We start from the raw sequence: 26,021 nt of genomic DNA on the forward strand, positions 1-26,021 counted from the left end.
ACAGTCCTGAGCGCAGATATGCTGTTCTAAATGGCCGTCGGGAATGGGATATTGTTAGACCGCCCTCTCCCGTTCAAATTACACCAGAGTTACTTTTCTGGGGTTAACAAACTCTGAGTTTCCAACAAAACCCACTTTCTGGAATACACCCCAGGACAGGGCACAGCACAACACGGCAAGGCAACAAGAACATCTAACATACACCACAGGACACGCTGACATAAACAACAAAACAGCACAGGGCTGCAGACAAAAGGAGAATAAATAGGGAGACAAATGAGGAGGGTAACAAGGGAGACACAGGTGAAGTAACTGAAACAATAATGAGATAACAAGAAGGGTGTGGTCAGACAATAGACACAGTGACCCTGGTGGCCATCTAAGGCACACCGGCCCGATAACCGTGACAAAATCTCCCTTTTCTGTCAAAAATACTAGAAAAGGCAGTATCCTCTCAGCTATGTTCCTTCTTGGAGAGATATGGTATCTCTGAGGATTTCCAGTCAGACTTTTTTGCCAGTGCAGTCCTCTACAGAAGATGTGTTTTTTTAAATGAAAGCGAGGTCCCAAGTGGGGGTAGTTGACAGCCAAGGAGGGTTCATCCGCCTTGCTTCCCATAGAAATCGAATCACATCATTTCTCCCCACTGACAACCTACCTGTCACGAATCCGGTCCATGAACTTCCTTCTGTTAGCCATCAGAGGTCACCCTTTCCAATTTCATTGACTCTCGCACTACACACTGTTGCACATCACCCCGGACTACATATCCCATCATTCATTACACATTGCACTCAGCACAGATTGCACACAGCTGTTAACACTGATTGCACCCAGCTGTTTCATATCACTCCCTCACTATTTAGCACTCACTCTGATCCCTTCCCTCTGCCGAGTATTGTTTAGCGCATATCTCCAGATAGCTACTCTACAGAGCCCTCATTCGTTTCCCTGCCTTAGCCTGTTTTCTCCGGTTTTTGATCTTCGCCTGGTTTCCTGGATTCCTCCTTTAGTCTTGCCCCTTTTTGATTCTGTCTGCCGATCGTCGACCTGCACTAGCCCTAGGATTATTCTTGTGTCTTGCCCGCCATATTCCTGGTTGCCACTGTTTGACCATGCCTGTCTTATGACCATGTCTCTGTCTTCTCCAAATAAAGCTTTGCATATGGATCCGCATGTCTCACGTCTCGTCAGCCCCGTTACACTACCAATGTCAGTATGAATGCTGATATCACAGCTACACACACTTGAGCATGGAGGGCGTACAGCTGTCATCTGAACACTCTTGTACAAAGACAAAACTACTGAAAACAGGCAGTTGACAGGGTCTTGGCCCTTCAAAGTGCAACAATCTTCAAAGGTTCCCCACCTATGACTGTAGAGATGTCTAGTAAACAGAGCGCTCATCTCTGAATATCTTTTGCACTTGCAGTGACACACTGACAGCGAGTTTAACGTTGGCAAACTCTGTCGAGTAGCCAGACAGATTCCATATAGGCTGGATACCAGACGGAGTTGGTCACTTGAGAGGGGATCTCTCATCAAGGAAATTAGCCATTCAGGTCCAGAGAACCAGGGCTGTGTGTGCCCTGTGCCTCGATGTACAGTGGGGCAAAAAAGTATTTAGTCAGCCACCAATTGTGCAAGTTCTCCCACTTAAAAAGATGAGAGAACTGCTCAACAGATAGGAGGTGCTGGTCTGCCCACGTCTAGAGGCTCATCGCGAGCGTGAGAGGAGGCTGAGAACAGGAACCACCTTGGCGATTATGAACGTCATGGCTGCCGTGTTGTCCATGAGAACGAGAACATGCTTGTGATGGACCTAAGAGTAGAAAATGCTGAATTGCTGAAACTCAAATAGAAAATTCCAGTTAATGCAGCGCTTAAGATAGAAGCGGTGACTCAGCACTCATAGCTATCAGAAGCTAGCCGTGCTAGACAACATAACAACTGCATCGACAAGCGACGAACTCGGTGCTATTTAAAACAGTACAGTGGGGTAATTGTAACAACCAACAGTAGTGATAGCCCATATTTAAATAGGGGAGACCACAGTTTTAAGCATAATGACTGTAACCTACAGGATAATAGCAGCAAGAAAAATCATACAGGGGCACTGCCACTGTAATCATTGCAAAGATTGGTACAGAAATAGGGGTGTGCCGATCCGATATTCAGTATTGGTTTTGCTCCGATTGCTCTTAACAGAAGCACTCAGCCGGTGCTTATCACAAAAAGCAACGCGCGACTTCAGCGCCATGGTTAGTGTAAGCAACACTAGCATGAAAGACAGTGGCACAGTTCGCGATCATCTGAGGTGTAAATGTATCAAGTAAGCTGTAAATAAGTGACCCATTGACAGACATTTACGCGTGTCCATTCTTATCAGTGATGCAACTTATCAGCTATGCATCTTTTGGTAATTGCTATATCAACGGTTTCAATTTTCGTTTAGGACTGTGGCTGCATTGCTGGCATCTTGCACAAGAAAGGCACGCACGTGTCGTTCAGCTTTAAGTTCGCTGGAAAATCATACTGAGTAAGTGCACAGTATATTGTATAGTAAATGTCCTTTTATTACGCCTATATGGTAATATTAATTTGTGGTTGATAGTGTTAAAATATAGTTTCCTTGTTATTGGCATTCTGTTTTCTCATCAAGTAGGCCTATGCATATAGTACTGTGAAAAATAAATGCTAACAATTGTTTATAACATTCTTTTAGGACTGTGAATACACCACTCTTGCCTTCACCTGCATCTCACACAGGAAGGGGACGCAGGTCTCATTCAGTTTTCATCTCCATTCAGAATCTTATAGAGTAAATGTGCATTCACTATTTTACAGATGTTACTTTAATTTGATGTATTTACTGTATGGTAAAATATGTGTGCTATGTGGTAATTGTGTTCTTTATTTCTATAAATTAGTACTAGTGTCAGTGACCATTACAATAATGTTAATAATGTAGGTTATCATGGAAAACAGAGACTGATGTCGACATGGAAATGCCAGGTATGTGATGTTCATTTATATATTTCAACATGACACAGACTACCAGTCAAAAGCTTTTGAACAGTAAGATTTTTAATGTTTTTGTAAAGAATTCTCTTCTGCTCACCAAGCCTGTATTTATTTGATCCAAAATACAGCAAAAGCAGTAATATTGTGAAATATTTTTACTATTTAAAAGAACTGCTTTCTATTTGAATATATTTTAAAATGTAATTTATTCCTGTGATCAAAGCTAAATTTTCAGCACCATTACTCCAGTCTTACTCCAAGTGTAACAATATACACTACCATTCTAAAGCTTGGAGTTAGTATATACATATATACAAATGAAATAAAAGTTAATATATATATATATATATATATATATATATTCAATCATTTATTTAGCACAAAAGTGATGACATTTATAATGTTACAAAAGATGCTGTTCTTCTGAACTTTCTATTCATCAAAGAAACCTGAAAACATTCTACTCAGCTGTTTTCAGCATAATAATAATAATAATAATACATGTTTTGAGCAGCAAATCAGAATATTAGAATGATTTCTGAAGGATCATGTGACTGGAGCAATGCAAAAAAAATTCAAAACAAATTCAGCTTTGATTGTTCCTAATAAACTGTTTAACTGCACTCGCAAGTGAATCTCAAGTTATTTTGTGTGATAGTTAAATATATTCTAAATAAACTACTAACAAAAAATATATAAATTTATTTTGTCCTCAGATTCTTTCTTGTAACTTTTCCCTTTCAGTCACATACCTGACTGAAAGGCTCATTATGTGGGCCGTTGTCTTCTCAGGTGTGATTCACACTAATATTCATGATCATTCACGCCTCCTCGCATATGCCCTTTCGAAACAAAAAAAAATGTCTTAGAACATTTAAATCAATCTATTGTTTTCTGTGAGCAAGTAAACGAGCTGATTTTCACATCAGTTTGAAGCAAAAACTCTAGGCTACAAGATCCAGTTATCAAAAGTCTTGTGAACAAATGTTCTGTATTGTGTTTTATGGCCTTATTTCAGTGACTTCAAAATTTTAGTTTTTCACTATCCATGCATAAACGTTGATTTCTCAAAAACACAATCATGTACATACATGCTGCTCACATATTATTGTAGCCCAGTTTGTGCCGAATACAGTGTTTTCAGACTTTAGCCATCTATATGTTTATAAGCAACTGAAAAAAAATTACAGCATGTCAAAACTTCTCCAGGGCCCCAAAACACCCTTAGATCCCAGAGGGTTAAAGTTTGCCAATGGACATCTAAATGATTCAGAGAAGGCTTGGGAGAAAGTGCTGTGGTCAGATGAGACCAAAATTGAGCTCTTTGGCATTAACTCTTTGTGTAGCACAAATAAATAAATAGAACAAACATACAAATGAAACAATTTCAAACAGGGCCCACTGGTACAACCTGCACTGGGGCCCCGCAAACCCCAGCTATGGCCCTGTGAGTTGGCATCGTGTGAAGGACTGAACAAAACCTTGTTGGAGCGGTAAGGGGTAATAACATAATACCAGTGTTTCCCCTAGGGTTACGGCTTTGGGGGGGGGGACTCCTTTTTAATGGTTAAATTACATTTTATTAATCAAAAAGCATGTCTAATTAATTAAAATCATGAAACTTAAACAATTTAACATCAAATTATTAAAAGTTTAACAAATATTACGTTTAGGGCCCTATGAAATATTTTATTTGCCAACCTTATGTTTTATTGTAACCAAATTCTGTTTTAGCATGTCTAATTTGAAAGCATAAAACAAGTTTCATTTATTCTTACAATAGCCTTATGATTTTTTTGCTCAGACATTCTGTGTTGTGTATTTACATTTTGTTTTAAGGCATAAAACATTCATTTAATCTATCTTTTAAGTAATGAAAATTAAACAAATTTAATTTTTTGGGAAAATAAAGGTCATTTAATATTACAATTAAAACATTGAAGAAATACTGAATGCTTATTCCTTAAAAATAAGGTTTTAATACTTTTAGTAGTAGTAGTAGCAGTCTGTTACGTACATTCTACTGAACAATAGTAATATGCGAGTAACAGCCAATGCCCTCAAGTTAAACCGAACGTTTATTTTGACGGGTTGCCGTGAATACCATTACATTTCTGTGTGTGTATGACATGATGATAGTTTTACTGAAATGAAACGGTCAAATGCTCATGAAGTGACTCTCAGAGCAGTTCTGGAGATGTTGTTCATGTATTTATGTCCTCATTAGTGAGACGGCAGAGGTTAATATATCACCAGAAGCGTCACGAGCATTTCAGTACGAGTACTACACAAAACCACGCGTCTGCGCCATTCATTAACACAGAGACATGCAGAATTCATATTTAAATATGAATAATTTTGCGGCTTAATATTTACAAATACTAGTGGGAGTGGGCTTACTTGTGTGTGTGTGTGTGCGTGTGAGCGCGCGCATCGGGCGGAACTCCGCTGTGCGTGATGCAGAGAGCGCGACCATAACGTAGACTGAAATGACATGCCGTCGTGTAAATAAGATAAATAACATAAGGCTATTAAGTTTGCTTAATGAAAGAACAAGGTATAGACATGTTCTATAGGAAAGGTAACTTTAAATGACTTCTGTTGTGATCTGGCGCTATAGAGAAAATATAATAAAATAAAATTAACTTGACCTTCAAGGGGGGCGGGCCGCCCCCCTAAAAGAATGGCAGGGGAAACACTGAATACGCTGATCATAGGCTTTTTAAATGAACATTTATTTATAAAACAAAAGTTCTTCTTTGTTCAGATTAAACTTTCTTAATTGCATAAACACATGCTTTACTCCCTTCAAACTTCAACTGGAATGTCACTGTTTCTGTCACTGCAACTTCCCATACAAGCTAACACACACACAAATGAAATTTGGGTCTACCTGATGAACAAATTAATTTAAAACATGTTCATATTTTAGAGAATGTAGTTAATATTTGCATCATTAACAATTTATCTCAACCACCCGCGACCCACCCGCAATTAATAAGAATGTATTTTTTATTACCTGACCCGTGGATTATCCGCATCACTACTGGTGACGGTGTTAAAAAAAAACGTTTGAGATGATTTGAGCTTTGTAACAATGGTGCAATATTCTGCAGGATATTGTATCAGTTCAGTCGTAGTACAAGCAGGGTGTGAGTGACGGTTGGTCGGTATTAGTTCTGCCCCTCCTCCACTGTGATTGGTTACCTGACTAAAAAGTGACAGTGATGAGCGCTGTGTTTTACCAAAGGCTATAGAATACGGCAGCGTGTCCACCAAAGCATTTTTTCCTGAGGCAGGCGTATTTTTTCAATTGTTTTCAATGGGAGCGCCATGTTTTTTAAAACGCCAGGAGTGTGCCAAGCACGGAGCGTCTTTTTCATGCTGAGTGCACCGGTGTTTTTTTCTCAGCGCCAAGAGTTGGCTTTTTAGTCAGCTGACCAATTACAGTTGAGGAGCCCTTACCCCTATGGGGCATTGCAAGGCTGTTGAGGCATAAGCCAATGCTATAGCATCTACTATCCAGCGACATAAGTAGTCTCTGCTTCGTGACAGGCAGCCCTTTAGAGCGGCCTCTGTAACACACAAAGAGCTGCTCTGAATGTCTGAACAGGCCAGAGCAATCTACATACACTCTCTAAGCTGGGCAGAGTGGATTGGGACCCTGCTTACTGTCTGCAGCGGGGAGTGCTAGAAGGGTAATAACTTGAGCTCTGAACGGAGTCGAGAGTACTTTCAGCACATAGCTGTGTCTCGGTTTGAGGACGACTCGGCAGTCGTTAGGCCCAAACTCAAGACAGGAAACACTGACTGTGCATGCAAGTCACCCACTCGCTTGACCGACGCTAAAGCCAAATGGAGGGCAGTCTTAAGCGACATGGGCCGCAAGTCAACCGACTTTGGTTATGGGCCGCAAGTCAACCGAAGCGGCTCAAAGGGAGGCCCCTGTAGGGCCCTGAGAAATATAGACAAGTCCCAAGTTGGCACAGTATGAGGGCGATTCAAACTCAAGAGCTCCCCTCAGAAACTTAACTAGGTCGTTTCTGCCGACTGATTGGCCAGCCACGAGAGAATGATTAGTTGCGATGGCTGCCACATAGAATTTGAGTGTGGATGGACTTATCCAACAGTTCTTGTAGAAAGGTAAGCACGTGGGACATGTCACAAGAGGACGGGTCCAGGCTGCGTGCTGTGCACCAATCACTGAAGACTGAACATTTAAGGGCATAAAGGCGTCTTTGTAGATGGTGCTCTAGCCTCTAGAATGGCATTAGTAACACTCACAGGGAGCTGCAAAGTCTCCCGTCGAGGGGCAACACATGAAGGCTCCACATCTCTGGCCGGGGATGCCATATAGTGCCCTTTGCTTGCGAGAGAAGGTCCTTCCTCAGTGGTATTGGCCACGTGGCTGCTGATAGCAGCTGAATCAACTCCGGGAACCATGCTTGGTTCCTCCAGAATGGGGCCACCAGGAGGACTGAGCACCCGACTTCCCTGACCCGTCTGATGACCTGAGGGAGCAAGGCAGGAAAGGCATACAGGCGAGCACTGGGACAATCATGGGTCAGGGCATCTCACTGTTTCGAGAAATAAATTGTGCAGTGAAAGTTGTCTTCTGAGGCGAAGAGGTCCACCTCTGCCCTCCTTAAGACAGACCAGATCATTTGAACTGTCTGAGGATGTAATCTCCATTGCCCTGGAGATTCATTGTCTCTGGACAGCACGTCTGCCCCCTGGTTAAATCTGCCCAGCACATGAACCGCTCTGAGTGAGAGGACTTTGTTGGGACCACCTTGTTGGTTGATATAGGCTACCACCATCATGTTGTCTGTATGGACCAGGACGTGGTGCTCTTTTAAGGCTGGCAGGAAGGTTTTTAGGGCCAGAAAAAATGCCACTATTGAAGAGGCCACATGTTGAGCAGGCCCAAGGGAATCACAGAGGAAGCGGCCACCATGAGGCCGAGCATCCTCTTGAAAACCCTGAGGGGACGTGAAGTCCCTAGCCTGAACAACACCGCTCGCCGCTGAATAGTCAGGGAGCATTCCGGCGTAATCCATGCTCTCTTCTGAGTAGGGTCTATGACTGTCCCCAGAAAGAATCTTGGTCAAATAGATTTTCAACCCAAGACGCTGTAGGTGGCTGAGCAGGAGTGACCTGTGAGCATTGAGTTCCTGTTCTGATCTGGCTAAAACCAGCCAATCGTTGAGGTAATTCAGAATGCGGATTCCCCTCTGAGACAGAGACATCGCTTCAATCCCAGTATACATTTACCGGCCTATTATCAAAAGTCTTTCTATAAAATTACAACAAAACATTTTCTTACGACCTTACGTGAATTATGACAAAATGCATTATGAAGAAGAGATGTACCTGTTCTGCAGCTGCATTAGAGCTTACATTAGCATCAAGCTACATAAGACAATTTATGAGATTATTAGTACACTTTTACTCAAAACTCACTTTAAACCCCCATCGAGTGTTTGTAATAACTTCCTTTTGCGATCTCATGTGGAATTTGGTCGTTTACGGTTGTAAAAATATGCTATTTATAGCCTTTTATATCGCTGCACAAATTAGCATTTCAGATGTACACATTCATTATTATGAAAATACCCCAAATCTCAAGAAAATCACATACAAACCATATACTATCGTAATCGTGTGTTTATTATTTGGATATTTTGTGAGTACTGAGGTTTCTCTGTGTTTGCTGTGGTCAGATATCAACGCGAAAGAGTGAAAGAAACGCGTGACAGGATGAGACAGGGACTTATGAGATGCAATAAGATCGACAAGGCGAAGGACGAATCAGAGTTTGTCTGAATCACAGCGTGAGCACGGAAGAGTAAACGCACAGAGACAGCCCAGGGAGTGGCTATTATCATCAGATCGCGTAAATCAGTGGAAAAAGAATAGACATGATGATTCTGTCTGAAGAGATATGAAGTAAACATGAGTAAATATATCTATATATCTCTATGCATATGCATCTTTGGACTATAAGCCATTATTAACCCTGTTCAGTGAATCTATGTGAACACAAATAAACCGCTGCTGACGTGACTGAATATGAATGCGTGGAGAATTTCTATTCTAAAAATGATCCATACAGATGTATTATTTTGCACTCCTGACATAAATTACTAAATTACTGTCACTGCAACAATGTTTTATCAAAACTGGTCAAATATCGAAGCTAGAGTCTTTAATCTTTCTACTTTCTATACAAGATAATTTTGACTCCACTTTCTTAAAAAAATGGTTTAAAGGCTGATTACATTTAAGCATTTGAAAAAAGACAAATACGTTAGAAAATTGACCTTCTTAAGGCAAAATGCCCATGAAATATTTTAATTAATACTATAATTACTATATACACTAATATACAGTGGGTATGGAAAGTATTCAGACCCCCTTAAATTTTTCACTCTTCGTTATATTGCAGCCATTTGCTAAAATCAATAATTATTTCTATTTTAATATACTTTTAATATAAAAGAACAGCATTTATTTAAAATAGAAATATTTTCTAACAATATACACTACTGTTCAAAAGTTTGGCTTTTTTTTGAAAGAAATTAATAAATGTATTCAAAAAGGAGTGTTAAATTGATAAAAGCTGATGGTAAAGACTTATATAGTTAGAAAATATTTCTAATTTGAATAAATACTATCACTATTTTTGGACCAATATTGCAATTTTGATATTAATCACAATTTTGAGAAAATATTTCTTTACTTTAACTTTACTAATGCCTGCTCTGTCATGGCTGCTCTGTTATGTTCTCACGCCACTCAAAATGCTGTGTCTCTGACGTGATCATGCATTTAATCCATGTTTTTTCACCACACGTGCAATATAATCATTATATAATGTGAATACAGTTAGAAAGATGCAAACTTAGTTTACGAATGCCCAAAGATACAGTGTCATTTTAATGAACATTTAAACAAAGCCAGCCAATTCACAATGGAACACATGCCCAAAAACAGCAATATTTAAAATGCAAGGCACACACCGCAAGGGGGAGGGGAGGCAGAGAAATCATGCTCTGCAGTTTAGAAATAGTGCATACTCACATTTTGATTTTATTATGATTTTGATTAATCGCACAGCCCTAACGGGAATTATACAAATGAAAATGCAAATTATGTCTGATTGTTACATAATATGTGTTGCTTAATGTAAAACGAGCATGCATGGTTATTCTAAAAGTAAGCAAAGCAGTTGTGTTGCATCAGTATGAATCCTTTTGTTGTGAACTGCAGAACACACAATTCTCAGAATCTATCTAAAAAAATGCATTTGTTCTAGATTTGAGTACAGTCCATCACAATATGGACTAACGCATTAGTTCTCACCTCTAACGGTCCATATTTTATTTCAGCAAATCAGTTCAGATGAACATGGTCAACTTGATTTAATATGAACCCAGCAGCCTGTCAGACCTTAGCGTGACAGACACTGAGCAGGTCAGCTGCTGAGGGAAGGTGTGAGTCGTATTTGACTGTTTTAAGTTAGTTTCGTTAACTGATGAAATTGATGAATTTTGATGCGTTTTGTTATTACTACTACCAATAAAAACTGAAGGAAAACCATAGAACAACTGATCTTTACAAGGTACAAACCAGAGTCCAAAAAGAGTAAAATGTGATTGTAATTCTGTACAGCACGATTTACATGTGCAGATGTCTGTTACGCTTTCTATCGGACGACCAGTCCTACAACTATTTTTAGTATTTGTGTGTATGTGCATAAGAGAGAGAGAGAGAGAGGCAGAGGTGCATGTCTACATGTGTTTAGTAGAGCTGTCAGGATGTGAAATGGTCTTGTCTCTCCTCACATAAACTCTGTGGTCTGCCAGGAAAGAGTGAGACAGAGAGAGAAAAAGAGAGAGGGTGAGACAGTAAGGAGGACAGACACACAGACTGATAATGACTGTATACTGATGTGTGATCATTAGCGGCACTACCCCTGTAAATCGGTGTTTGGTGATCTGTTCACACGGCAGCTGGAACAAGACAGTGAATAAAACCATGTACAGAAGGAGATTGCAGTACACAAACAGCTACAAGAGCTGCCACACTTATGGATTGTTGTCTGCTGTACATGAGAATCAACACACAGTACAGAGTCTTTGCAGTACAAAATTCAGTGTGTAACTAAATGGAAGAAAAATGGCCAATCACAATTACATAGGCAAACATTGTTGTGATATCATAGTTATTTGTTTTGAATGCTGACCATTTTATTAATATACAGGTGCATCTCAATAAATTAGAATGTCGTGGAAAAGTTCATTTATTTCAGTAATTCAACTCAAATTGTGAAACTCGTGTATTAAATAAATTCAATGCACACAGACTGAAGTAGTTTAAGTCTTTGGTTCTTTTATTTGTAATGATTTGGCTCACATTTAACAAAAACCCACCAATTCACTCTCAACAAATTAGAATATGGTGACATGCCAATCAGCTAATCAACTGCAAAGGTTTCCTGAGCCATCAACAATTGGTACAAAGTGCAAAATTTTAGATTAAATTCTAAAACAAACAAACTTTGAATTGTTTGAGTGTGTATGTTAAGCAGTTCAGGTTGAGTTATTTGCAGATGTTTAATATTATTGGTAATAAAACCTAACCAGAATGTTTGAGGAATATCTCTAGAGGGCTGCCTTGCAAACTCTGTAATAATATAATTCCACAAAATATATTCTGACATGCTGAAGACATAAAATTATACACATCAGATGGTGTTCAGCACTCCTCTCCTTTAGTCAGCAACATCAGAGGCCATCTGAATTCACTGATTGTAATTGTATTTGTTCTTTTTCTTTTTCTTACGAGAGGTCATTCTGTGTTGTAACATTAGTTTCCTGTTTATTACTGTGAAGCTGTATTGTACAAGCGCTTTATAAATAAATGTGACCTGACCTATATTGTGAATATAGTCACAGCTAAAAGGGATAACATAACTTTATAAAGCTGCTGTGCAGCAAAATAAAATGATCTGCTATGGGTGTTGTGCAGTGAAATGTGACACGTCATGATCAGTTCCGGTCAGGATCCACTAAACATGAACTTTGGTAAGTAGCCTAAGATAAACATTGCATGAGCTTGCATTTTTGGTTTCCCACTAGGGACAGGCAATATCTTATTTGCGATATACTGGTAAAAATTCTCCCCACCATAAGAATTAGGCCCAATCCCAATTCTACCCCTTAGCCCTTCCCCTTTCCATGTGAAGGGGTAGCGGTGTCTTGATTCTCTTTTGGTTGGAGGGGTAGGGGTAAGGTGAAGGGCCAGATAGTTTGATAGTCTGATATTTTTCGGGACCACACTTCAAATGAAGGGGTATGAATTATCTCAGCGTAAACCGGCTTCAGCGGCAACATGGCTGCCCGAGCGAACAAAAAGACACATAAATCTAAGTATTTTTGGCATTAATAAAGATTTTAGCAAAAAGTAATCATTTGTTTTATGTTACATTCAATCGTGAGTTCATATTTACGGTCATGTTACTCAAAAATGTTTGCAAAAAAAAATCGCTAAAGTTTGCTAACGCCACAACATATTTTCATGTCTGATCAGGGCGATAACCACCACAGACATTGAGGAGGGCTAGTACCCCCAATAATTATAAATTGCTAAACCCTTTTCTCAAATATTGCCAATTCGAGAGAGAGAGACAGAGAGAGAGAGAAGAAAGTTGCGTGTATGCTCGTACGTGCTTGTCTAAAATAGAATTGGGATTGGGCCTTAGTCTTCCCACGATAACAACGATAAAATCTAGTTGTTGACATATTTCTGTTTGCGACCGTGCGGAGTGACATGGCGGAAGGCGGACATGAAACTGAGGAGGAGTTTATCGCTAAATGAGGAGTTGCCTCTACAATCTGGAACTGGTTTAGTCAGTCAGGGCTGTATAGTGTGACAAAAAATTGTTCTCTGCAATGAATAAATGTACTACAATAGTATGTGTGTGATACAGTTTTGCGTGTGTATGAGCCTGTTCTATTACTTCTGTGATGCATATGTGGAGTTAATGCATGAGGGCGCCCTCTGGCTTCCAGTATGAATGAAACCGATATTACATGTGTGCTCACAACACCCTATTTTTGGTAAAAATAGGAAAGAAAATAGTTCTCTCTAAAGAAACATTTTTTTGTCTCAGTGGACGCATATGAATTATCGTCTTGTTATATTATCATTGCAATAAATACCAGAAAATATTGTGATATAGTCCATATCGCCCATCCCTAGCATGTACTTACATGCATTTAGACATCTGATGGTCTTTCTAAAATAAATTATTTCTCAACTTCAAGACTGACACTACGGACACTGAGCAAACACTCACAGGACACACCAACACAGCTGTTCAGACAAACAGACAGACAAAGAGAGCAGCTGGATCACTATGGTAACCCTGCTGGGTCAATAGTCAGAACTCCTCTACTTCTTGTTCTTTATCATACACGGACACACACACACACACACACACACACACACACACACACACACACACACACACACACACACACACACACACACACACACACACAAATAAACTGAATCATCCGGTTGTTCAACAGCTGGTACATAACACTACGGATCTTCGAGGGGGGTTTTTAACTATATCTGTGGTTAAAATGTTGCCTGTTCTACTAATCAGACCACATCCTTATTGTCAATATTGCATTGCAAGCATACACACACTTGCACTCTTAGTCAGCACTTAGTCAGAAAAATATACACAAAATCAACTCGCAAGCAGCTCTATGTATAATGCACAAACACGCTCATGTTCCAGCAGAGATTCACGCACAACTCCAGTCAAACGATACAATGGCACTCAAACAGCCTTTAGGAACACCATCAGCTGTCTGTCAGTGTGAAGTTCCTCTGATACATGCATGTGAGTGTGTTGTGTGATGGAGTCTGTCCACCTGCTGCTGACCCTCTTGTGTTTACAGAGCCCCTGGGATCCTCGCTTTCATCAAAACCAAACCACGTGACCCGAGCCCGCTAGAGCTCCAAACAGAACAGCTAAAAATAGAACAGCTGGCCCCATCCACATCTGTTTTACATAAGAGTAAGACCCTGATTCAAACAGCTTCCACACAAACATATGCCTACACACAGAGCTAGAATAAAAATCATATATTTTTAAACTGATATCAGAGCTGTTAATATCTTGAGCACAATCACTTAATTTATCACAGGCAATATTCAATAATACAATAAGCTAAAATTGTTATTTTTGATTACGGCTTAATGCTTTAGGGTGAGACACGTAAGTAGTTATTCCTAGTCATATTGTTAATAGTCTAATGTTGTTAAATTAAAAGCATACGATATTCAATTCATTTTATAGTTACATTATCTAATTAACACATTTAATAACCAAAAATGTAACACCGCCGCATGTCTTTCCCTTATTACGAAATAGTAGCATACCTTAATATGACACCCAAAAACTAACAATTTTTTTGACCTCTTAAACAGCATGACAAGCAGAAAAGAATAATCTCGTGAAAAATAAAAATTAAACAAGCTTTAAACAACTTTTTGGTAGCTAAATTAAACCTAGTACATCAGTTCAGGCACACTGTAAAAAATTGCTGTAGTTTTTACAGCAAAAAAAATTATTGACAGAATATTGCTTTTTTTAACATTTCACAAGATGTAGCTGTAGGTCACAATGCATTAACAGTTTTACAGATTTAACCAGTGTTGGGAGGAACGCATTACAAAAGTAATAATATTACAGTAGTATATTACTTTTTGCTGTAAAGCAGTAATATAACATTAATAACATTTGGGTAACATTATTACTCCTTACAATCCTAGTAACGCAAGTTACAACAACATATTTTAACTCAAAATTAAGTGGTGAATTTACCAACACCGCAAAACAGCACCAGAGAAAAAAAATCTGCGGGTAAAATAGTTAATCTATTTCCTGTTGCTGGAATTAAATGGTTGAGATGACTGCAGAGACTGATTCTACATGTGAGATGGACACACTCCTGTTATTTTCAGTTCATCAGAGAAAAGGATAAGAATGCATAGTCAGGTGCAATATGTGCGACACCAAACTCTCAACATGGAGAAATAGCACGAGAAAAACCTGGAAACACCTGGACTGGTACCACTAACACTAAGCTATTGGAGAGAGCTGCGGGGTCGGAGAAGAGAAAAAGGCGGCGGACGAGCGCAGACAAGCAACAAAAATTAAGTTTAACTAAAAATAATCTGTTTTTATTAAATCAAAGCTTATACAGTGGGGAAAAAAAGTATTTAGTCAGCCACCAATTGTGCAAGTTCTCCCACTTAAAAAGATAAGAGAGGCCTGTAATTTTCATCATAGGTATACCTCAACTATGAGAAGGATTTTTAAAATTTTTTAAATTTAATTTATGTATTTTTTTTACACACATCTATTTAGTCATTTTTTCTGACCATCAAGTGTCAGTCACTCTCAATGCCAACCCGCGATAACCCCCACCCCCCTCTATAATTACAATTTAGGCTATTAGCTTACTCTTCATTGAAAATATTTTAAAAAAGTTTTTATTTTTATTTTTAACAGGTCTATTAATTTATACAATTGAATTATAGGCCTATAATTAAAATTATTAACATTGCAGTCATCAATGACAATTAAGCGGAGCTTTATTTCATGCACAGATTTAAAAAAACAACCCGTTTAACGCGAAATACGTTTCTTTTTCTCATTTTGTCTCTCATAGTTGAGGTATACCTATGATGAAAATTAGCATATTTTACTTTTTTTCCCCTTGGTATAAACTTCTCATATGCCACTGTTATTAGTCATATAACTTTAATGCCAACTGCCAAATATGACACTTACAAATTAATACAATTTATGAACGCACATAGAAAAGAGAGAAAGTAAGGATTTTTAAAATTTTTTAAATTTAATTTATGTATTTTTTTTACACACATCTATTTAGTCATTTTTTCTGACCATCAAGTGTCAGTCACTCTCAATGCCAACCCGCGATAACCCCCACCCCCCTCTATAATTACAATTTAGGCTATTAGCTTACTCTTCATTGAAAATATTTTAAAAAAGTTTTTATTTTTATTTTTAACAGGTCTATTAATTTATACAATTGAATTATAGGCCTATAATTAAAATTATTAACATTGCAGTCATCAATGACAATTAAGCGGAGCTTTATTTCATGCACAGATTTAAAAAAACAACCCGTTTAACGCGAAATACGTTTCTTCTCATGTTTTTCACTATACGGGCCACAAGAGAAATATTAAGGGAATAATTTAAGACAGTTATATACCGTCATCAGCCTATGTTGAAGTAATTTTGTCTCTTGTTGTCTCAGAGAATATGCGCCATTTATGCAGCATTAGAAAGCTCCCTCAGTTTTTTACTTTCACTTTCTCTATAGTGAATTGACTGACGTTCACCGGCATAACGCTTGCGCACAGTTTGCGCGTTGCTTGCTTGTGTTGCTTGACCCCTCCCCCATAATATCAATTGTTTGGCCACATATTAGGCAATTTTTATTATTATTTTATTTGGTTTTTAATGTTTATTTTTCCAATGTTAATGAAAGTGACACCAAAAAACAGGAACATACAGGAAATTCTTGGGGGGGGGGGGGGGGGGTAGTAGTTGTGCTTATAATTTTATGCTATATAGATCTACCACATTACCCTCCACAGGATGTGAGCAGCAATAAACTACATTTTGGATACTTCTGTGGATATTTTGGTGAAAGTACCTCAAAAGTAGTGTAACACATTACAATTTAGACACAGTAATATTGTAATGTAACTAATTACTTTCAAAAGACTAACTAGTAACTAGTAATATATAATGTATAACATTTGGGAAGTAACTTGCCCAACACTGGATTTAACAGTATATTTTCATGTCAAATGTAAGTAGTTTTACAAGAAGGTGTTGTTACTGTAGTTCATGCATTTTTACAATAACTGTGGTGTTTACAATAAATTTAAGTGATATATCAAATTAAAGTGCTATCACAACACTTATCAGGCTTTATTCAAGTTTGAATTCTGGTTGATTGGAGCAGCATGAGTGCGATAATTCATAATTATTGTTCATAATTTTTTAAGTTCACTTAATTTTGTTAAAATATACCATTCATATTTATTTCATGTAATGTAAAAGCATATTACATTAACGTGTTATCACAGCATTTAGCGGGATGTAAAATTTCAAGATTTCAAAGTTTTTCATAGGCTACTTAACGTTTGTTTAGTAACGAAATGTGCAGTTAGGGGTTCAAGTTTGTTAAGATTTTCAAAGATCACCTTCTGGTCTAAAAGTGATCGGGCAGACCAAACCGTAAGCCGTAAAGATCAGACACTTTGAGGGATGGTAGTACCCCAATCGGCCTGACGGGGGCGCTACAATGATCAAAAGTACAAAATCGTACTTAAGTACTAAAGCATTTGTCGCAGACTCAGTTGTATTATATCATGGGAATCCTTGGGTCAAGACAAACAAAAGTCACATGACAGCTATTTTGGATTTTTTGAAAAACCTACTTTTGTGAAATAGTCCTAGGAACCAAACCAGGGCAGATATTCATAACATAACATATAACATATGATAGATCTTCTCATTCTGAACAACTTTGCCTCAAGAACTACTGCTGTCAATCAAATTGTTTGTTAATTATTAAAGATTATTTAAAAAAATCTACTTTTGGTAACTAGTACAAGGCTTTTTTCTTAACGTAAAGAAAACCACTACAGTACAATTCTCTGTACTCTCTAGGTCAATAATTATCAAAAAAAGGTTGACCTTTACACTTTGGTTGGATATAACAGGGTCGTTTAGAAAATGGACCTAGCCAAATACACCCAAAAGCCCATAAATCCTAAACTAAAACTCACAACTTCTTGAAAATAGGCGAGCACATGCAGCATATGATTCTAAAGAAGCATGCCAACTTTTTGGGATTTTGTGCTATAGGTAACACTATAACAGTTATACAGGTAGAAAAAAATAACAATATGTCCATGGTACATTACATGGAATTGCCAAAAAAATGCCCTTTTTTAATAATTTATTTAGGTAGAAACAGGCTTCCTAAACAATACCTAATGTCTTTTTTCGTATTTGTTTAAATGCCTTAAAACCCTGGTAATCGCTGCTTGCAGCTATATTTTAACTTTTGTTGGTTCTCTTGGTTTTTGTTTCAGACACGAGGCTGTCTGTTGGGGTAACCCACAATGGCTGAATTGCATGAATGAGATGAATCTGATCTAAAACCTTTATGAAAACATTGATGAAAAACGTTGTAAATATCATGTTACCATGAACAAATGCTACTTGGCTACAGCTTTATTTGTATTTGCATTTAGTTATTTTTCTAATTTAAATAACTTCTGAGCTTTTGCTAATACTATGGGGATTTCTACGGTGGCCCAGTAGTGCACAACACAATGACATCTCCACAACACATGGAAATCGCCACAACACAATGAAATTGTCACCACACAACGGAAAAAAGCCACAACACAACGGAATTAGCCCAACACAAAAGAAACAAGCCACAACACAACGAAATTAGCATAACACAACGGAAACAACGCTCCTGTGCTTGCACACAAACGAGACCTATATATTAGGGGTGTAACGGTACACAAACATGACGGTTCGGTACGTACCTCGGTTTCGACGTCATGGTTCGGCACGGTTACGGTACAGCAGGAGGAAAAACTAAATTTGTATTTTTTTTTTACAATTAAACAGTGGTTTACTGAACAAATTGCTCTTCCTTTATATAAAATAATTAATTTTCTTAGGGATACAAATCTACCTCAGCTTACGCTCTATGGAGCCCTCTTACATTACTATAAGGTTACAATTAACTTAAAATTAATTACTATTTATTTTTAAACATAATCAACACTCAACTTAAAACAAAAATATGCAAACATGTAAATTGTACATAATGCAGTTTTTTAATTAACTTCTAAATGATAAAAATTATATTTGTTGTTGAAATATATTAATTTACACAGTGGCTCTCGTAAGTTGTTTCATAACAGATTTATTTAAACATACATTAAAGAATTAAGACATCACTAACAGGTCAAGTAAAATGGAATGAGTAAATAGTCTAATATTTCGTGAAATGCTCTTCTCTAGACTTAATTTATAGCGAACTAACGAGCTGTGGACACTGGTTACTTGCCTGAGGAGGTAAATTAAATGCTACGTAACATTTTGTTTACAAGCGGTTTTATTGACGTCTTTCTGCGATCGAAACACTGATTGAGTGATTACATGAGGAATGAGATGTTCATTCATGTATATTTCGCGTTAAAACTAGTAGTAAGAGAGGAAGGGATGATCGCGCTCCACGGTGCTGTTTGAACTGAGGTGTTTATACAGTGATCTGTCACACCCAGGGACGTGCACAGACATTTTGAGGGGCAGGGGCTCTAGTGGAAAAAAAGGGCACTTTTGATATTTATTTAAATTTTTTTCTAAACAAAATGTTAAATATATTAACACAACTCTGACTTACCAATTTATTTTAATTCCCTCACATTCACCCAATTGTTTCATGTTGTTTCATTTTTCAACAGATGTCTACAAAATCAGTTCACATAGAGACCATGGTCTTCTTTAGCATTCACTAATTTTATCACAAGAACAGGCAACAACAAAGGGAACTAAGCCACAATGTGCATTTTCTATGCTACTAGTTTCAAGTATATGTTTAGAATTAAAGCTGCAAGCAGCGATGAAAGGGCCCTCACCGCCACCCGGTGGCTTTAGGAAAACAGCAAACAGTGGGCAATATGCATTTAAAGTGGTAAATATAGGAGGAATATGTCAAAGTCTTTTATATGTGCCAAACTTCCTGCTGCCAGCTGGTGGCGCTACGATTATAACTGGATGTTGGCATGTAGATGTCTTCAGGCCAGGACTCTTATCAAACATGTGAAGTTTGGGGCAGATCAGACATTGCATGTTTAAGTTAGTGTAAAACACGTCATTTCTTGTTGCCAGCAGATGGCGCTATAATTATAACTGAATATTGGCTTTTAGATGTGTTCAGGCCAGGGCTCTTAGGAAACATGTGAAGTTTGGGGCAGATCAGACATTGCATGTTTAAGTTAGTGTAAAACACGTCATTTCTTGTTGCCAGCAGATGGCGCTATAATTATAACTGAATATTGGCTTTTAGATGTGTTCAGGCCAGGGCTCTTAGGAAACATGTGAAGTTTGGGGCAGATCAGACATTGCATGTTTAAGTTAGTGTAAAACACGTCATTTCTTGTTGCCAGCAGATGGCGCTATAATTATAACTGAATATTGGCTTTTAGATGTGTTCAGGCCAGGGCTCTTAGGAAACATGTGAAGTTTGGGGCAGATTGGGCACTGTATGAATGAATTAGAACAACTTCCTGTTTCATGGTATTAATAGCATGCTTTAGCACTTAGTAAGTGTTGCTAGCATGTTTGAGCATATTTCTAGCATGTTTAGCACATAATGGCATATTTTACTGTGTTGCTAATAGTGCATCACAGAGTAAAACATGTCACTTCCTGTTGCCAGTAGGTGGTGCTATAACTAAGAAAATATTAGCATGTAGATGTCTTCAGGCCAGGACTCTAATCAAACGTGTGAAGTTTGAGGCAGATTGGACATTGAATGCATTGAATCTCTTTCACTGCATTAATAGCATGCTTTAACACTTAGCTAAGTGTTGCTAGCATGTTTTAACATGCTTCTAGCATGTTGCCAGCCTATTTAACACTTGCTGATGCTTTTTATTATGTTGCTAGGAGTCCATAACAGTGTTTTACATGTAACTTCCTGTTTCCAGCAGGTGGCGCTATGACTATAATCGAATACAGGCATGTAGATGTGTTTCAGTCAGGACTCTTATCAAACTTGTTAATTTTGGGGCAGATTGGACACTGCATGTCTGAGTTACAGTAACTTCCTGTTTCACTGCATTAATAGCATGATTTAGCACTTAAATAAGTGTTGCTAGCATGTTTTAGTATGTTTCTTGCATATTGACAGCTTAACACTTGTTGAGTCCATAACAGTGTTAACCATGACACTTCCTGTTGCCAGCAGGTGGTGCTATGACTATAACTGAATTTGGGCATGCGTATTTGTTCAGGACTGAACTCCTATCAAACGTGTGAAGTTTGGGGCAGATCAGACATTGCTTGCCTGAGTTACAGCAACTTCCTGTTTCATGGCGAAACATCAAACTTTGTCAGGCCGCCAGAGACACGCCCCTTGACGAAAACTCAAAATCTTCGCAATTTAATGTCACAAAGGCCTTATGATGACCCTCACCAAATTTGAAGATGATCCGAATAAAACCGTAGGAGGAGTTCGTCAAAGTACGAGGCCTGCAAATGTCAAAAACTGCACAAAAATTGTACAGTAAATTCCGTACTTCCTGTTGGGTTTTGGATTTTGTATCTAGAGACTTTTTGTAGGAAATGGTGTTTTACATGTGTGTACTGATTTTCATACATGTTCCTAAAACGTAGCTCGAGGTGCACTGTTGAAATTTTACAGGCGGCGCTATCGAGCCATTTTACCACACTCACTTCTGAAACCCATATCAGATGTGAATTTTCGCCAGTTCTGACACGTGTGCAAAGTTTAATGAGTTTTGGAGAATGTTTAGGCCCTCAAAAATGCGATTCACGAGGAGGAGGAGAAGGAGGAGAAGAAGAAGAAGATGAAGAAGAAATATAGCTGCAAGCAGCGATGGCGGGCCCAAGCCGTCTGTGCAAACGCCATCCCGGAGGCATCAGGAGAACGTTGTACAGCGGGTAAATGCATTTACAGTAACCCTCTGGCAGTCTGGTTTTAAGGGATACAGTAATGCTGGGCGGTATACCGGTTCATACCGAATACCGGTGTTTATTTTTGTTATGATATGATTTTTTAAAATACTGCAATACCGGTGTATGTCACTTAAACAATGTTCGGAACGCGACACTGTTTGAAAGGGGTCCCTTTTCACTGTTGCACTGTGGTGAGGGAACAGCTGTATGGGTTACTAAGCGTGAAAGTTCCGAAACTGAAGCTGTAGAACTAATAGAACGTGATGACACAGAAGAACTCATCCACAATATCTACATTGACTGCCACAAATATCCACCGCCACCTGCCATCAGCTCCCGCGTGTCTCACACACACAAGAGCGACTTTAGCACTAGATTTAGCAACCTTCAGACCCTTTTAGCAGCTTTTTTCCATAGAATATTCATACTGACAAACCTAGCGACTTTTTTGGATAAACCTTAGCTATGGTTCAGTTGGAAGATTTCGCCTGTGCTGTCCCACGAACGTGAGGTCTGACTTTCCCGGAGAAGTGTCCCCTCTCTCGGCGTCTGTTCTGTGCAGTGAGCGGCAGAGAAGCAGCGCATTCAGTTGGCCGAACCGCAGCCGACTCGTCAATAAATGAGTACAAAACAGTGTTTCCTAGCATCTGTCACTTGCTGATTGTTTGGAATTATAAATATGAGCGTAGTTCGTCTATTAATATCACATGCACTTTTTTTGTTGTTGTTTTTTTTAGTTTGTTACTCAGACGCAGGCAGTGCGCTGCATGAGAAAAAATGTAATCTAGCCAAATCAATCTTTAGTGTAGATGCATTTTAATTTTATCAGACGATGCTGCGATTATAAATGAGAGTGTCTCCTGGTTAACATGTATTAAAATGGGTCGTGTTTAGTAACTATTTAGTGTGGTATTTTTTGACAATATTCACTCATCATGACAGTAAAATAGGGCATTCTAAGTCAATATAATGCAGTATTTCCTCTTTCAATCAGAAGAAAATATGGTTAACACCCGGTCATGAATAAAAAAAAATAAAAAAAACATCATGTACCGTGAAACCGGTATAATTTTGAAAAATACCGTGATATAAATTTTTGGTCATACCACCCAGCACTAGGATACGGCAATTAAAGGGTTAATCCGAACCATTAAGACTGTGAAGCACACATACACAGAACAATATATAAAACTTTAGTAACACTTTACAATAAGGTTTCAATTATTAACATTATATTAATTAAAATGAACAGCTATAAATGTTTTGTTCTTGAGAGTATCATAATGTTTAATCATTGTACTTTCATACTTTATTAATGATCAATTTAACATTTTTAAATTACGTTATTTACAAACCAGTTATTTAGGAGTTCTTAAGATCATTTAGAAAGTATAAGTAAATGATTAATAAACTATTTAAATGTACATTTATAAATCTTATTATTTAGAGACATGATAATAGTTGCTCAGTGTGTTAGTAATTGCTTTATTAACACATTCCTGCTGTAATTCATGATTAAGTCAGGCAGTTATAAAACATTTGATAGTTGCCAGCTATCTATTTTTGTGAGCTCATCTAAAGTAAGGACTATTTATACCTTAAGCATGTACAAAGGAGATTTAAAAGCTCATTAATCTTCCAAACAGAAAAGTTAAACAAACACAATACAGAGGGATACAGAACACAAAAATATTTTTTCAAGATTGAAAAAATGAAACTGTTCACTTGATACAAATATGAAAAATAAACCTCTGCAATTTCATAGAAAACAAATTCAAGTGTACAGTTGTACAGTTTCATTTTTTTGCATCTTGAAATAAATATTTCTGAGTTCTGTATCCATCTGTGTTGTGTTTGTTTATTTTCTTTCTGTTAGGAAGATAACTGAGCCTTTAAATATTCTTTGTAATAGATATGTTTATAAATCATTTTATAGAACAAGAACAAGGCATTTATAGCTGTATTTATAAACTGCTTACTAGTGACTATTAATGTGGGGACAGTGCTTTAGAAAGGATGAACAGACTATTTACTAATGCTTACCTAATGATTCATAGTGTGCAGTTATTAAAAAGTGTTACAAATTATGCTGTCCGTGCCCTACAAATTAACTAGTTATAGAAGTTTTTGTGTCCCTAAAACTGACAGAAAAGGATAAGACCTAAGAGAATTCTTAAGCTGTAATGAAAAAAAAAAAAATACTGATTATTTTTTTTCTGGTGATTAAAGAGATGTTTAAAAGTCTCTCTCTTTCATCCGCCCCTTCACTCACTCCCACTCTCAACACACACACACACACACACACGCTCACCCACTCCTCCTCCCTTCCACACACAGAGGCAGAGTGGAAGAGTGAGATCAGATGTCTGATAGTTTTAAAATATTCTTTTATCCATAGAGCATTGTAAATTCGTGAAACTATGCATATTTTGTTAGAATGACTTGTTCTCTGTATGTAAAATTTTTTGAAGTGTTTGGAAACTGAATTTTAATAATATAGGACAATTACTGTTTCCTTTTTTACTGTTATTTTAGTAAATCGCCACGGCAAAACCATTCAAGCAATCCAAAATCCATTGCAATTTAAGTTCCTCAATGTTTTGGCATCATGTAGACAAAGTTTGGTGTATATAGTATAAATTTCCTCTGAGGAGTATGCATTAATTCACAGCTATATTTTTCCAAAAATCCACATTTAAATCAAAATAGCCGATTTCCTGATGGACGTAGCTAATGACTGTAAATTAGAAAGTTCTCCGACTTTATGAGAACAATATATGTACCTAAAACTAATCCCCAAGTTTTTTCAAAAGGTGGCGCTATAGAGTGCCTCTTCCACGCCCTTTTATGAGCTTTTGCCAGTGTCTATCTATCATTAATACTGATGTGTGTTGAGGTTCAAGAAATTCTAAGCATGTTAGCTGCCGCAAAATCATCAGAAAATAATATTCAAGTTTGACACATTGCCATTGCAACAATATTTTAGATATCAATATCCCCTCAACAGTTTTACATCGGCCGTGTTTTGACATTATTCTGAAGAAGTTTGAAGCAAATCGAGTAAAAACAAGATGCTGAATTAAAAGCATTTTGAAAATGACACTTCCTGCTGCCAGTTGGTGGCGCTATAACTTTGACTCCTAATAGTCACATGTATGCGATTCGGCATAATACAATGAACAAACCCCTGAAGTTTGATCAAAATCAGACAATGTATGTGGATGTTATTAGACGCTTCCTGTTTCTCATTTCTCGCCATAACTTCATTGCCTCGCCACAAGCAAACCGTTCGTGATATCAAAATTCTCTTCGCAATTTAGCATCCCCAATGTCTTGAGATCATGTTCACAGAGTTTGGTGGCAATCGGTTGGAAACCCTCATAGGAGTATATCAAATTCCAGAGCATGCGCTTTTTACACAGCCCTGAACAGCCAACTTCCTGTTGGGTGGAGCCTATGACATGCAGCGTGAAATTTGTTTGGCTCAATGAGATCTATATGTGTACCGAGTTTTATATAAATTCGTGCAAGTATGTGTGAGCTATACATCAAGTTTTAAAACTGTGTTCCAGGGGGCGCTGTAGAGCCCCTGTGCCACGCCCGGGTCCCAGTCTCTGCGGCGTCCTAATGACAGCAGGTTCCAACGTGTGTGCCAATTTTCAAGAGTTTTTGAGCATGTTAAGGCCCCCAAAAAGCCCCAGATATTCGAATAAAAAAAAAATAAAAAAAAATAAATAGCTGCAAGCAGCGATGGCGGGCCCAAGCCGTTAGTGCAAACGCCACCCCGGTGGCATCAGGAGAACGGTGCACAGTGGGCACATGCATTTACAGTAACCCTCTGCCAGTCTGGTTTTAAGGGATATGGCAATTAAAGAGATAATACGAACCATAAAGACATACACAACCATTTTTAAAACTTTGGTAACACTTTCAATAAGGTTGCAGTTATTAACATAAAACTATGTTAATTAACATGAACAATAATTATGTAGCATTTATTAATGTGAGTCTCTCTCTCTCTCTCTCTCTCTCTCACACACACACACACACACACACAAAGACAACAATATATAAAACTTTTATAACACTTTTCAATAAGGTTTTAGTTTTTAACATTATATAAGTTAACATG

At 37.9% G+C, this 26,021-nt stretch overlaps 1 protein-coding gene and 1 long non-coding RNA gene across 2 annotated transcripts in view; both read right to left on the reverse strand.

Annotated features, from left to right (window-relative positions):
• gnal (guanine nucleotide binding protein (G protein), alpha activating activity polypeptide, olfactory type) overlaps positions 1-26,021 on the reverse strand; it is a 161,480-nt gene that overhangs the window by 30,927 nt on the left and 104,532 nt on the right. The window lies entirely within an intron of this gene.
• Positions 544-1,357, reverse strand: LOC107570733 (uncharacterized). Its single transcript, XR_001607080.1, has 2 exons — positions 1,209-1,357; positions 544-658 (listed from the first exon to the last, which is right to left on the reverse strand). It is a non-coding gene; the product is annotated as an uncharacterized lncRNA (long non-coding RNA).

Source organism: Sinocyclocheilus grahami, unplaced genomic scaffold (assembly GCF_001515645.1).
Source record: "Sinocyclocheilus grahami isolate Dianchi unplaced genomic scaffold, SAMN03320097.WGS_v1.1 scaffold1498.1, whole genome shotgun sequence".
NCBI classification, from domain to species: Eukaryota; Metazoa; Chordata; class Actinopteri; order Cypriniformes; family Cyprinidae; genus Sinocyclocheilus; species Sinocyclocheilus grahami.